The sequence below is a fragment of the Microtus ochrogaster genome, unplaced genomic scaffold (genome assembly GCF_000317375.1).
Source record: "Microtus ochrogaster isolate Prairie Vole_2 unplaced genomic scaffold, MicOch1.0 UNK3, whole genome shotgun sequence".
Classification (NCBI taxonomy): domain Eukaryota; kingdom Metazoa; phylum Chordata; class Mammalia; order Rodentia; family Cricetidae; genus Microtus; species Microtus ochrogaster.
This window is the reverse complement of record NW_004949101.1, coordinates 4,653,655-4,666,165: the sequence shown is the minus strand read 5'-3', so window position 1 is coordinate 4,666,165 and position 12,511 is coordinate 4,653,655. Positions and strand designations below refer to the sequence as shown.

Below are 12,511 nucleotides of genomic sequence, written 5' to 3'. Positions count from 1 at the left end.
AGTTTGATAGCCATTTGGGCAAGAAAACTGCTCTTGCCTGGACTATTGCATAAACTGGACACAGAGAACCCGCAGAGAGAGGACTGCTGAACTTGCCTAAGGGTGAGATGATCTTTCAGGGTTCCTGATTCATTTGGACCCTGTCCTGGAACTAGCTTTTGTAGACCAGGCTGGCCTCAAACTCACAGAAATCTGCCTGCCTCTGCCTCCAAAGTGCTGGGATTAAAGGTGTGCACCAACCACTGACTGGCTGTACTGAAATTAAATTTTTTAAGACTGCCTAGCTACATATCCTAGAGTGGCCCAAGATCTTTCCTACCTCAGCCTTCAGAGTGCTCAGGCCAGAGCTATATGCCATCATAGCTGACTGTTTTAGATAAGCACCAATAGTATTAATTTTTAAAAACTGATTCAACATGAGCTTTTCATAAATGCCACTTGTCTTTTCAGTGTCTGCCATCTGCAGTGAGGTCCCAATCCATATACTTCATGTTGCTTACTTGTTCCCTGTTCACGGTTTTGCCTGAGAGCTGCCAATCCCACCGTCTTTTCTAAGGAGGCCCTGTGGCTTGGCTGCTGCTCCTTGTTTTCTGTCTCCTTTGTTCTTCCTTTCACTACTTCATGACCGAGTTGGGCTAACTATGACTTTTATCAGGTTAAAGAAATTTCTTTTATCATAGTTAGCATAAACTGCATTGAGATAGATGCTTTGCTCAATAATTTCCTTCTTCCCCTTTTGAATGTGTTTAAAATTATTAATCTGTCAGAAATGTTTCATCTACACACTATAAATTTAATATGTACCATTTTCTTTATTGCTGTCAAAACATTTTATATTTCCCTACTTTATGACTTATAAACATTAGAGGTACTTTTAAATTTCTAAATACATGATGATTTTTCTATTTTTTTATTCATATTTCTAATTTACTTGGAGTGACACTTGGGTTTCAATCAGCATTCTGTCTAACATTAGTGTCCCACCTGTCCTGGACTGTTTTTTGCCCTTGACACAGCCATCTGAATACTATGAAGTGTGTTAGGTGGCTGTGGGGTTTTTTATAGTCACATGTAGACCAAATCTTTTATTTACTGTTTTGTCTAAAGCTGTTCATTAGTTATATGATCACTAAAATTTCTCTATTGTGGCTATAAATTAGGACATTTCCTAAAACTTCTGACCATTTTACTTTATATATTGAGATTATGTTAACTCAGAAAGTTAAAATGGGGCCAGAGAAAGGGCTCAGCATATAAAGTATTTGTTGTGCAAGCCTGACTGGTACCTAAGTTTGATTCCTAGAACCCACAGCAGGAGGAGAGAACTGACTCCCACAAGTTGTCCTCTGACCGTGTACACACACACACACACAATTTTTTAAGCTAAAAATGCTTACATTGTTTAATTCACCTCCCTCTACAACGTTTTCACACTTGATCTCAACCAAAACGCTGCTAAGCAATCACGATGTGCTTTTTTTCTGCCTTAAAGTCTATTCTCAAAATATTGACACAACATCAGTTTTCTTTCCGCTCTCTGTATAACACCCCTGGCTGTCCTGGAACTTGAAAAAAACCAGGTTGGCCTTGAACTCACAGAAATCCGCTTGCCTCTTCTTCCCAAGTGCTGGGACCAAAGGTGTGCACCACCACTGCCCACCTCTTTCTGCTTTTAAGATGAGAGCTTTTCTATATAGCCCAGGCTGTCCTAGGCCAGCATAAAGCACCAGCACATGTAAACTGGCTTTCTCCATCCATTCTACCTATGACAGTGCAAAAGCTGTATTTTTAGAATGCAGCATAAGCAGTGTCTTTGGCTTTTACTGGAGTATTTAGGTAATTGGCATTTAATATGAATGCTAATGCACTGGGTTTAAACCTGTGTTTTCTCTAACATTAGTCTCCCATCTGTCCTGGGCTGCTTTTTGTCTTTATCCTTCTTGATTACTTTTGAATGTTTTGTTTCCCCTTCTAGTATTACAGAACTAACCCACTCTTGAATTCTTTAGCAGTAACCTTTGGCGGGGGCGGGGGGGGGATCAATATTCAGTGATCATAAAGTTAAACAAAATTTTTAATCTGTCCCACTAATTCCTTCACTCTCCCTAGATATTGTTTTTATGAGCTTGCTCTTACAATTTTTTAGTCTCACCAACATATGGCATTATTAAAAAATTATCCAAATATTAAGCACCTTCTTCATTTTTCACTCTTTTCCTCCTGACCTTACTTTTCTTCCAGGAACACCCTAGAGTTTCCTGATGATCTGCTACTAACAGTTTGCTTCTGCCTTAAAATAGTCCTTCCCCTAACCCCACAGGGACTGGAGAGATGGCTCAGTGGTTAAGAGCACTGGCTGCTCTTCCAGAGGACCTGGGTTCAATTCCCAGCACCCAGATAGCAGCTCACTAAAGTCTAACTGTAGTTTGAGGGAATCCAACACCCTACCATCACACAGACATAAATGTAGGCAAAACACCAATCCACATAAAATAAAAATAAAATAAAAACATATAAAACAGTTTCTCCCACTGCTGAATTCTTCTCTAGTTACATCATGAATTATCTCCGTGTAGATTTACTTTTATTCTGTTTGTGTTGTTGGGATCTTTAAAAAGATGGGTATCTCACCTATTATGTAAGATTATCAGCTACTATCTCTTCGAACACTGGTTCTTTCTCCCCCCTCTGGAACTGTAACTCGACACACGTCTCAGTTTGTTCCCCTTGGTTCTTCATTGCTCCCACAAAGCACCTGTCTGTGGTTCTTCATAGTGAATTCTGCATCCTTTCTTCCGCTCTGCCTTACCTTCCAGTTCTGATCAGTCCCATCTAACCTGCTACTGGACCCACCTGTTGTGTTTTTATTACAATTATTGGACTATTTATCCCTCTACGTTGTACTTAGTCCCTTTCAAATGTGCTAGATCACTGTACAGTTTCTCTCACCTGTAGATATTTTAAACCCTTTTCAGCTCAGCAGGCGGTGGTGTTTAAACCGGGTCAACAACTCTACCTCATGCTCACAGAGCTGTTCCTGCTGTCTTCATCCACAGCACTTTGCAACCTTTGTGTTTATTCCTTGTGTTTCATAACCATCCACTGTCCATATTCCTGTTATAATCATGCCTTGGGAATTCTCCAAGTCCAGGAAATAGGTGCAGTCCTTCAAATAGTCAAGGACTAGCCCAGGAGCACCGTTCAGTCACCTCTCAAGCACAGAATCTTAAACTTCCTAACATGTCCTATGACCTTCATGAGGGACAACTTGTGACACCCACATTCAGGCTGTGTTCCTTCTACCCTAGTAATTCTACAGTAGGAAAAATGTTCTGTTTTTTTTTTTTTGTTTGTTTTGGTTTCTTTTCCGCGGAACTGAGTCTGGAATCCAAGGCCTCCTCAATGCTAAGCAGGAATCAACCATTAAACTACACTCCAGCCACAGAAGTGTTTAATGCCCCTGTTTTCCCTGGAGGTTCCATTGCCCTCCCTGAAGGTTCCATTGCCCTCGGTGATACCAACTCTTAAAGGATCACTTTCTAGCATGTTGCCCACACTGACCTCTACCCTTTAACCCTGGAAATACTACAGTTTGTTCAGTTTGCTAAAAAGCTCTACAGTGCTGTGTTTGACTTCCTTGGAATCTTCTGAGCTATCCTATGCTTTCCAAAGGCATTTTTACATCTTTTATTTAGAGTGTATCCAAATCAGAAGACTGATCAAGACAACCTCTATTGCCAAAAACCCAGTGCCCCTGCCGTGATATCTGCCACTGCTGCCACTCTCAGCTAAGCCAAATCACAGCTCACTGCATCTTAGATTTAAAGAAGAAAGACTACTGGGGGCTGGAGAGATGGCTCAGTGGTTAAGAGCATTGTCTGCTCTTCCAAAGGTCCTGAGTTCAATTCCCAGCAACCACATGGTGGCTCACAGCCATCTATAATGAGGTCTGGTGCCCTCTTCTGGCTTGCAGACATACATACACACAGAATATTGTATACATAATAAATAAATAAAAAAATAAAAAAAAAAAAAAAAAAAAAGAAGAAAGACTACTGCTACATGACAAGAAGGCCAGCTGGGCCAGGGAAAGCACATCCCAATCCACAGCTTTACTTCTAGAGGGTTCAATAACCCCCAGACAGTCACTGGACTTACCACCATGTAAGCATGGCTAACCTCACCTTCTTACCAGAAATGTGGGTTCAGCGTAGAGTGATTTATGTAGGACAATCAGATAACTTTTATTACCGTATATTGTTAAAATTCTTAAACTTCATTTGTTTTTCTTCTTAATTTCGCAGTGCCTACCTAATTTGTAAATTCAAGATTATCATAAGTATTTAAAGGCAAAACAAAGTATATATTGAGGGTTTGGCTATCTGCAGTTTTAGGCATCTAATGGGGATCTAGGGAAGTAACCCTCACAGATAGGGGAGCACTGTATTCCACAGCAGGTTAGGAGGTAGAGGAGTAGGAAATCCTGGAGGGATATCCCCCTAGCACCAACCCGTGGAGGCAGACCAGTATTCTAACTAGAAATGTCTATAACTTCATTTTTATAAAATCCACAGGTAGAAGAAGGCTCATCCAGGAAGGACTGCTCAGCTTCTGCCTTCACTGCCCACTGCTTTCCCGCTTGGCTTTGCTGCGAAGAACATCAGTGGTCTGGCCCTCACTCCACAGCCCGCCCTGATCAACAAATCCTACTGGCCTGACAGTACCACCCCCAATAACACAGACCTTCTTCTAGCATGTGGGAATTAACTCTTTTTTATTATCAATGTGATTCAAACTTCACTTTAGCTTTTTTTTTAAAGTCAGCCATTTTATAATACACCCCAAGCTCTCAAATACTGCGGTGAGAGTATAAATTACTACAAGCACTTTGAAAGAAAAGCCTGGCACTTTTCTCTATAGCTGAGCATATGCCTCTTTATAGCCTACAATTCCAGATTTAGATAGCAGACCCAATAGAAATATGTGTGCATGCTAACCAAAAGTCAGGGCGAGACCAATTATGCCAGGGTTATTTATCCACAACAGCTCCTCCCTGGAAGCTAGCCAGATACTGTGTTACAGTCACACACTGGAAGATACAAGAGCAAATAAGCGGACCACAGCTATCTCAACCACATGGATGAATCTTACATACACACCAAGGGAAAGACAAATGAGCATATGTCACGTGATCCACTTCCATTATGTTCAGACACCAGCAAAGAGATTGTGATGTTATGAACAGGAAAGCAGGTATCCTTGAAGAAGGCAATAAAGGGACACAGGAATACAAAAAGAACGAGTTAAACAAGGGTGTGCAGTTTAAATAAGTGTATTTTACCAGGACTCGAGTACACACACATTCATTTCAGTAAAGAATTAAAAATACGCACAACTTGCATCCTGAAGAACGGGGGCACCCTTTAAGGATTGTCATACAGTGTACCCTCACCTTCCAGCTCTAACAAGCATATAGGACATCGTTCTCTCCAGAGAGAAATTAATGGAACCTCAGTCAAGGAGGGTGTCCCAAAGTGGCCAGGGCTTCTCATTAGCATTGTTAATATTCTGTTCTCTTCCTGTCTTTAAAAATGGAAATAGTAGCCAGGTGGTGGTGGTACATGCCTTTAATCCCAATACTCAGGAGGCAGAGGCAGGCAGATCTCTGTGAGTTTGAGGACAGCCTGGTCTACAAGAGCTAGTTCCAGGACAGGCCCCAAAGCTACAGAGAAACCTTGTCTTGGGGGAGAAAAAAGGAAATAGTACAAAAGGTGGCCCTAGATCATCCAACTTACCTGGGAAGTCACTTATAATGATGAGGAGTAGCTGGGCTTCAAAGGGCCACATCTTTGAGAAGTCCCTCGGCACACCACTAATAAGACTTTTCATTAAGGGTTTTAATAATTCATTTACTCTTCGTCTCCTTCCTTTTCTCAATCACTGTGATTACTATGAAGTGACTTTCTAACTACAAACGAACATTAACTACATAAAATAATATAGCCAACAGAAATAAAGCTATGTCTAATTCCAATCCAGGAACAGTCTTCATGGAAAACAAGGTTGTCTTTAACACAGATGAACTGTATTATATGAGAAGTTCTAGAAAACATACTGCCTGGGTATGGACAAGGGTCTTTTGCCCTTCTACACAAGATAACTCATTCCCATGTTCTCACTCACCACAAAGGACAGGAACTCCAGACACACTTGCCATTTCTTTGCCTACAGTAGAAAAGCGGAAGAGAAAGAAGGAAAGGGTCTGGACTCTGATCTTACAGAGCAGGCCACCTTGCCTCAGCCAAGTTTCCTTCACCTCAGCTAGCTTCCATGAAAAGTTCCTCAGAGGAGACACTGCCACGTGGGAAGCCAAAACCTCCTCTCACTCCTTAGCCTGACAAAAAGTCTGACCAAGGGAAAGGAAAACACCACGCCAACCAACTACAAGACAGTAATTCTCCCCCCTGCCACTATGGTACACTTTTAATCTCCAAGCACAAAATTCAACTCATTTTAGAAAAAGCCACCACACTGTTCGAACCAAAAATAACATTTGGTTTCCTAGACAGACTAGCTCCTCTGCAGGCCTGACCCAGGACCTTCTGTACCATGGGAAACGTGGGTGATCCCTGCTAATACTTCTCCTGGGACCAGAGCAGCAGTGAAGACACAAGCTCAGTCCAGAGTTGTGAAACTGTCCTGCAGAACCAGGAGCCCAGGACAGAGCCAGCATCCAAGCCCACGCCCCTGCCCCAAGGCTCCTTTACACCTCCAGCTCCACAGGCAGCAAAGGGCTGACCAGTGTGACAGTACCATTCAACGTTCTTGTCAACTTCTCAACTGGAGCTGGGCTGGAGGGAATCCAAAACTCACTCCCATTGGCTCTAGGATGTTTTGTGTTTCTATTTTATGCTCCAGCAATTCAGACTACTTTAAGTTAAATGATTATGGTCTTGCACTAGAAAAGCCTCTTCATTAGCCTAGTGAGCATGGATGTTCTAGACCTAGGAAAAGGAATCAGATAATAACCGTGTGTTGACAGAGTTCGTCCTCCAGTGGAGACAATGACAGGCAGGTCAAACATAGGACATATCAAGTGGCAGGAATGAGGAGAAAGCTATACACAGGTTGGACAGGATGGGAGGGTGTCTGCCACTTTAAATAAGATGATCAACAGATGTGAGGAAGGTGGAGGAGCAACCGTGTAATCTATCTGGGAAAAGCTCCCCCAGGTAGAAGGACACATGCCAAGCCCTACCGCAGACACAAGCCTGAGGACTAAAGAAGTGGCCAGTGTGGCTGAAGAAGTGGGAAGGAAAGAGGCAGGAGTAAGGCCCAAGATAACTGGAGCCCAGGAGACCACAGGCAAGACAGACCAAGGAACAGACAGAGCGGTGATGCCATCAACTGTAGCAACCATCTAGAGGGCAGGGGTGAAGTTACAGCTGGGAAACCACTTCAAAGACTAAATAAAACAGGCTAGAGGTGAGAGTGACCCAAGGGCAGTAGAACCAGCAGAGTTGGTGAGAAGGGCCGAACTTGGGCTCCACTTAGAAAGCAGAGCTGATAGGATTTGCAAGGAGAGAGAACAAGGATCAGAGATAAACCAAGGCTCATGACCTGAGAGCAGGAACCTCCTGGTCAGCTCTCATTTTACAGGGAAGGTACACTGAAGCCCAAGGAAAAGCAGTTGTGCTCCTTGTTCCTGGGATTAGACCCCACCCAGCCCACAGGCCCTCAAGGACTTCCAGACACACGCCACACTTCAGGGCAGAGCTGCACAGAAGGCTCACAAATGGCAAGCAAGAAGCAAACCAAATTCTCACTTTTCTTGTAAAAACTTTAAAAAACTAAAATTTAATGAAAAAAAAGCCTTTATTTTCAAAAGGTTGGTTTTGTTGTTTAGTAACAAGGGGTTGGCCAAACAGATGTCATTTTTGTTCCAAGAAATAAATGCACACAGGACACTCACTGGCTTGGAGTCTGGAGACACTAACAAAGGCCTTGTCAGCTCCCAGCCTGTCCAGACTTAAGGTACAGAATTAAAGGTTTGAGTTCAAGAGGGTTGTTTAACCCAACTTCTGAGTCAGGTGATGCTTCTTGTCACTATAAATAAAGCTGATCAACTCCAGAACCATCTCAGTGGACCCTCTCACTGACCAGCCAGAAAATAACGACTTGCCCATCACTGGAGGTTTCTTTTGAACTTGTCAATCTACTGAGCACTGGCATGAGTACAACCAAGAATGCAAAAAGTCTTCCCAAATCCCAAAGAGCTTGCAAAGTCATACAGAGTATAATAGGCCCAGCAAGCAGTCTCTGTAGTGCTCAGGAAATAACTATCAGCCAGAGAGAACTCCACATGCCGGAATGCAAGAGTGCTGGGGACCAGTCTAAACAACCAGGAAACACATCATTTATATAGCACTCTTTATAAAGTTGCTGTTCATTTCGAAAAGTTGAGAGATATGTATTACTAAAATTCAAAAGAAAAGCAGAAGGTGAGTCTGGTTTTAAACTTGGGTGTGTGCCTGTTTCAGGAGACTCAATCAAAATCTTCCTGCCTAAGAGAACAATCTCCTAGGAAGCCTCCGAGGTAATATTCTATAACGCTAAGCAGACTCCATCGCCCAGGCTTTCTCATTTAGAATTAAATATTTACTTTCCTTACAAGCTGCATACTTTCCATCTAATGCCTACTTATTTTTTCTGCATTTGGTACATTTGGCCATCTTCATGCTGTTAGTTTTAGGTAAAAGTGCCTGCCCCCCCCCCCACTCTATGCACTCCCTTCCCTCATATGCACATAGAATTGAGAATGGGCTTCTTTCTTTAAGATTTATTTTATATATGATTGCCTGCATGTATGTATGTGAATCATGTACATGTCTGCTGTCTGTAGAGACTAGAAGTAGACGTCAGATCCCCTAGAGCTGGAGAAACGAGCAGTTATGATCCACAACGTTGGTGCTGTTAGGAACATCAAAAGCTCTCAACTCTCCAGCCCCCAAGACTAATGTTTCCCAAAGGTCACAATTTACTGAGCTGGGTGTGCAAACTGCTATCAGTCATCTGTTCTGACAGACAAACGGAACACTTCACCTGGTTCAACATTATTATGTTTTCATGTAATCAAGAGGAACAGGGACTTGAACCTTTAGAAAACAGCTACCTTGGCCTGGTGCTGTCTGGTCAAACTTGCCAAGACGATGGGAATGACGTAACTCTATAAGCAACTACTCAGCACTTGCAAATTGACTAAGAAATATAATGTTAAAATGTTACTGCCCCTTAACTTACATCCTTTAAACTTACACGGCTGCAAGTGGCTCCAGCCATACATGATGGTACAGACAATGCTGTTGTGGACAACAGCTTCATCACACAAATTCATGTGTCATGCATTTGTATGTACAGAGTTTGAAAGCCCAGAGCAAAGACTCTTCATAAAGGAATGAAATGCCAAGTGCCTTCCTGGATTGCCAAATTTCCATTGTCTCTACACCTTGCCACTGAAACTCATTTTAATCTTCTAGTTGTTCTGTATCCTCTCTTGGGTAATTACTGTCCCAGCAGGATAGAATTATGTGGTCCTGTTCAAAAAGTAGAAATGATGTCACTTAGCAGCTGGCAACAGGAACAGGTCCCAAAGCCTTCTTATCCTCTGGGCTTCCAGGTTCTCATCTACTGAATGGGTAACACCCACACCTACCCTAAACATGGGTCTATTATGATGCCTACAACCACAGCAGTGTGGTATCTGATTCTGAATTGCAAGCCTTTTAAAGTTGGATTCAGATACTTTAAACCATGAGATGGTAGTCTCTCTCATCGGTATTAACTACGGACACCCTGGGCTTCAAAATTCTAAGAGCCCCGATCTTGGCCTCTTCCAGGAGCCAGACAGCCCATGTTTATACTACTCAGTGGAAAGGGGCTTACAAGGCCTTCACCACTGCAGACGTGGGATGTATAAAGGAACAACCTGGGATGTATAAATGTCCCACAAGGGACATTTCCCCTTCTGGAAAAAAGATTTGGGCAAGCACTGTTGGCTCGATCTGTCTGTCATGTGTCTAATAGTTAAAACCCTCGTGATAAAGGCACAAGCAAGGATCTGGGCTCCTGTGCTTTTAAAAGGTATCCCTGCTACACAATAATCCAATATTCCAATTAAATCATTTGCATGCAACCATTTAAACCGAGTTTGGTGCTCTATAATTATTGTAGCATGTAGAGTTAAGGCTCATTTCAGCAAAGAGCTTAATTGCTCAAATGTGACTCGATTCAGGATGTATTTAAAACTCTCCCATCAAGCCGGGTGTTGGGGTGCACACCTGTAATCTCTGCACTTAAGAGGTAGAGGCAAGAGGACCAAGAGTTCAAGGTCAGTCTAAGCTGACACGGCAATCGGGACTGAGACTCCATTCTGAAAACTGTAAAAAAGGAAGGAGAGGAGGAAGGAGGGAGGAGGGAAGGGTGAGAGGAAGAGGAGGAAAGAGAAGAAAGGAGAGGGCAGGCAAGGGGAAGAAAGAAAAATGTTTCCTATCAACAACAACAAAAAATCCATATATTATAATATCACTCTAACTCCTTAGACACGGTAGAAGGTCAGAGTTCAAGTCCTATACACGAAATCCAAGAGTTCTAACATGCCACGACTTCACACAAACTTGCTGATTCCAAACCTCAAGCTCCCTTCTTGCCTTCATCCCCCAATCTTGGCCTTCTCCAGGACTCATCGAGCCCAGGAGCCCGACAATCCAAGCTTGCCCTGGCCTCTAAGTGGAAAACTGACTGAGAGGTCTGCCCTGACCTCTCCTGCACTCAAACAGAAGGGAAGTGGCATCTCAGGCCCTCAGAACAGGAAGCTGCTTCTCAAGAGAAACAGGCTGGCAGACCATAGTGGGCTGACCTTGCAAAGTTCACTAACACAGTAAGACAGCTCTCAGGCAGGCAGCATGGATCACAGAAATTTCTCTGGGTGCAGGAAGTTAAGACAAGCAAGAACAGTTGGGGAAAGGTAAGAAGTGGTGTGACCGGTGAGAGCATACTCGATTGTAAAGGGCCGTGTCCAGTGTATGGACTTCGGCCTACAATGTGAGACTGTACGCAAGATTCCACTCAGGACCCCTCACCCCCACCAGAAGACCAACTTAGCAAACAGAGATGTGGGAGGCTCCAGGATCCTCCAAAGTTTCATTTCCTTGGTGTTTCCCAGTCCTGACCTCTGACCTCAGGAGTTATTACCAAACTGCTCTCTGTTTAGCACAAGGTCCCACACTTCCTGCCCAGTTCCCCAACCCCAGGGATGAGTGGGTGGTACTATCTTCAGGCTAAAGATAAGGAAACCCAGGTTCAGAGGTTAGGAGACGTGAGCCTCAGGTGGTCAAGAAGGGTGGAATCCAGGTGTGTGACTTCAGCAGCCAGCCCTGCGTGGTCCACAGAGCGAGCCAGGCACCACCTTGTTTCCCTCCGTCTCCCACGTCCCTCAACACACATCCCACAAGAACAGTCAATACCAGCTGGCTACTCCCTACGTGTGCTAGGTCTCAGTTTGAGGGACAAGCAGGAACCTTGTTTATTCAGATGGGGAAATGGGAAACGTTTGAGCGAAAACACTTGGTTAACTACCGTCCACGAAGAGTGACACCAACAGAACTCTAGCTGGTGGCTTACAGTACGGGCAGGAGACCCTATAGCATCCCATACCGCTGGAAGCGCGGGCCGGCTGGCCTCTCTGCCCCGGGCACAGCCGGGAAGCCTGGCGGGCCGGGACAGACGGCCGGCCCAGTGCCAGCACGCTTGGCCGGCCCGGCCGGAGGTGTCTGCTTCCGCTCGGGCCTGGCACCACGGGTCCATTCATCGTGGCCGCGGGAGGGAGAGGCCAGGCAGGATCCCGGGTGGCCCCAACTCCGGAGGGGTCCGGCACCCTCGCGCCGGGCTCCGCGCGGCCCCGCCGGGAAACGGTGCTACGGCCCCGCCGCCAGGGGGAGCAGGGAACCTCGTCCCGCACTCCGGGAAGTTGCTAAGGCCAGTCCCGGACTGCACCCGAGGCGAACCCCATGGCCCCCGCCCGCCCCGTCGGGGCCGCCGACGTGTCCGGTGGCCGCGGCCCGCAGCACTGGGCTGTGGGCCCCACGTCGTCCATCGGGTCTCAGCCCTCGTCCCAGGCCGGCCCACCGCCTTCCCTCCCCCCAACCCCCTCCGGCCCGGACTCCGGCCCGGCAACGTCATCCGGTGGCTTCCCGAAACTTAACCCCTTCCTCCGCCAGCTGTGCGCCGCCCCGCCCCGCCGCCAACTTTCTTAGCCCAACTTCGCAGCGCGCGGGCCGGCCCGACGGCCGGACCAGGAGGGAGGGGTCGCCACGTCGCGCCGCAGGGCCACCGCAGCTCCCAGCCGGCCGACCGGCCAGAGGGTCTAACCCGAGGGGCGCGCTCGGCCGACGCCCCTGCACGGGCTCGGCCTGGCACACGCAGCTCCGTCCCACCCGAGGGGCCGCGGCCACCG

General features: G+C 45.6%; 1 protein-coding gene across 1 annotated transcript in view; it reads right to left on the bottom strand.

The window, feature by feature from the left end:
• Rrbp1 (ribosome binding protein 1) overlaps positions 1-12,511 on the bottom strand; it is a 66,963-nt gene that overhangs the window by 54,008 nt on the left and 444 nt on the right. The gene's annotated exons all lie outside the window — the stretch shown is intronic.